The 2689-nt window shown below is 36.3% G+C and overlaps 2 long non-coding RNA genes across 3 annotated transcripts in view; one reads left to right on the top strand and one right to left on the bottom strand.

Moving 5' to 3' along the window:
- Nucleotides 1-2689, top strand: LOC103135301 (uncharacterized). Of its 2 annotated transcripts, none has more exons than XR_475908.2 (5): nucleotides 1-129; nucleotides 242-321; nucleotides 423-515; nucleotides 1684-2067; nucleotides 2638-2689. It is a non-coding gene; the product is annotated as an uncharacterized LOC103135301 (long non-coding RNA). The 2 variants fall into 2 exon arrangements; XR_475907.2 differs by lacking the exons at nucleotides 1684-2067; nucleotides 2638-2689 and adding exons at nucleotides 697-1089; nucleotides 1538-1582.
- Nucleotides 164-2689, bottom strand: part of LOC107835805 (uncharacterized) — an 11967-nt gene continuing 9441 nt past the window's right edge. Inside the window, exon 2 of the long non-coding RNA XR_001661628.1 lies at nucleotides 164-413. This is a non-coding gene — a long non-coding RNA (uncharacterized LOC107835805). The remainder of the gene's footprint in view (nucleotides 414-2689) is intronic.

Here is a 2689-nt window from a genome sequence, read left to right as displayed (position 1 = left end):
TGGCATTCACACAACGCCGGCTTTCAAACGGAGAAGTTGCTCTTCTGATTTTCTGTTCACCAGGAAATATTTGCATATTTCTTCATTTGAAGCAAATTTGCTTAATTGGTTTAGCTCTATGTTGATTGGGTAAGAATATCTTTGCAACTTGTGCAGTTTTTGAGACTTTTACAGAAACTTGTTTGTGATATTAGCTGAACATAGTGCGGTTAATTTTACTTGACTTTGCGGTGTGTCGCAGTGTGTCTTTGCTTTGAAGACTTGACCACTTGAACCTACTCCAAGTACAGTAGGGTCTGTTAACTCTTCTTTATTTAATAGGTCAGTTTTAATTTACTACCAATGACAAAACAAGCTTTATCCAATAGTGACCTTGATATAAAAAACTGAAAACTAACAGGTTTTGCTGAAATCTTCTCCAGTTTGACAGATGAAGGTCTATCAGACTGTGATGGCGGCTCTGACTGAGCACATGCTGACAGTCAACATGTTACTGAGTGTCTTCTTTCTTCCAGGTGAGATGTTTGTTCTCTTCCTTTCAAGTTGAGATGTAAAGAAATAATTTTTAGTCTGAAATATTTGATCTTGATATCGTTTAAAGGCTCAACTTGTAACATGATACAAGTGAACTGGAGTTCTTTGGATTATGAATTTTCTCTAAAGGCAGATTTTGCTCCACATTATGTTCATTTGCAGGTACTTTGGCTACTGGTGATTACTGTTCTGATAAAACACCAGCCCTCAACATCACTACACCGAAATACATGGAAGCTCTGACTGGATCTTGTTTGCAAATCCCATGTACCTATGAAACAGAGAATCCTAGATATGACAGCAATAAAACTATCTATGGAGTTTGGATGAAAGGTCATCTACACTTTGGGTCCAATCCACGCGTTGTTATTTTCAACAGCAGTGGGTCAATTAACAAATATTCACTGGATATAATGGGAAACCTGAAAGAAAAAAACTGCACCACTCTGTTTTCTAATTTAACAGCAAATCTTACAGACAAATATTTCTTCCGAGTTGAGAACTGGCCATTCAGATCGACAGCTTGTGCTGATTCTGTTCAAATAACAATTAAAGGTAAGAGCATTTTTTTCTCAATATACCATTGTAATACTATGGTGCTCTGTTTTATATATTAGGGACAGCTTGCTAATTTTCCTGTGAATTTTTAAAGCTAGAAGGTTCAAGTTTCTTTCCACAGAATTACAACAAAAAAAACATACAAAAGAAAAACAACAACAACAACAACAACAAAAAAACAACAACAAACAAACAAACAGAAAGACATTCGGTGTTGTTACAACTCCAATAATATAACTAGATTAAACAACTAGCAGGTGTGACTCCATCAGTGTGTGAATGACACTTTGGCGTCCTCTGGACTATATAAAATACAGAGAATTAGTCCATTACATGAAGCTATAGAAGTAAACGTATCTTACCATTTAAACAGTTAGTAATTTATTTCAGAAATACCAGTGTGTCTGATTGGTTTCTAAATAGTTGCTCTGATGTTTAAATATAGATTCTCCTTGGAGTCCCAGCATTAATGTTCCCTCTGACCTGAAGGNTTGTAACATGATACAAGTGAACTGGAGTTCTTTGGATTATGAATTTTCTCTAAAGGCAGATTTTGCTCCACATTATGTTTATTATTGATCTGCTTTGCAGGTGATTTGACTGATTACTGTTATGGTGGTAAACCAGCCCTCAACCTCACTACACCAAATAACATGGAAGCTCTGACCGGATCTTGTTTGGAAATCCCATGTACCTATGAGACAGATCATGCTACATATGACAGCAGTAAAACTATCTATGGAGTTTGGTTGAAAGGTGGTGCATATTTTGGGGCCAATTCACGTGTTATTTTCCACAGCAGTGGGTCAATTAACAACTATTCACTGGATTTAATTGGAAACCTGAAAGAGAAAAACTGCACCACTCTGTTTCCTAATTTAACAACAAAACATATAGACAAATACTTCTTCAGAGTTGAGAATGGTGGCTACAAGGCAACAGCTTGTGCTGATCCTCTTCAAATAACAGTTAAAGGTAAGATAATATTTTTCTCTATATATCATTGTGACTCTATGGTCACAATGATATATTAGGCACAGCTTGCTGATTTTCCTGTGAATTTGTAAAGCTAGAAGGTTCAAGTTTCTTTCCAAAGACTTTCAACAAACCCTTCTGTGTGATTACAACTCAAACAATACAACCAGAATAGACAACTGAATGAAATTGGATTTACTATGGTGGCTGGATGTTTTCCTTCTGTCTTAGATGAATTTTTCTTAATTGAGGAACAATACATTTCTCTAGATCAATTGTCCACTCTACAGTAAATTTGAAGCAAAAAGGCTTACATGGTGCTTGGTGGCGATGTTGGACTTACAGTCATGTCAGTTGTGTCCTTGGGTGGTACACTTCACCCACCTTGCCTGCAGCAGCTGTGACTACATCAGTGTGTGAATGACACTTTGGAGTCCTCTGGACTAGATAAAGTGCTATAGAAGTAAAGGCTTTTTACCATTTAAACTGTTTAGTAATTTATTTAAGAAATACCAGTGTGTCTGAATATATCTTCTGTTTCTAAATTGTTGCTCTAATGTTTAAATATAGATTCTCCTTGGAGTCCCAGCATTAATGTTCCCTCTGACCTGAAGGAGCATCA

Source organism: Poecilia formosa, unplaced genomic scaffold (assembly GCF_000485575.1).
Source record: "Poecilia formosa unplaced genomic scaffold, Poecilia_formosa-5.1.2 Scaffold24, whole genome shotgun sequence".
Taxonomy (NCBI): Eukaryota; Metazoa; Chordata; class Actinopteri; order Cyprinodontiformes; family Poeciliidae; genus Poecilia; species Poecilia formosa.
Note: the sequence above shows the minus strand (reverse complement) of the source record. Positions and strands in the feature narration are given on the sequence as shown.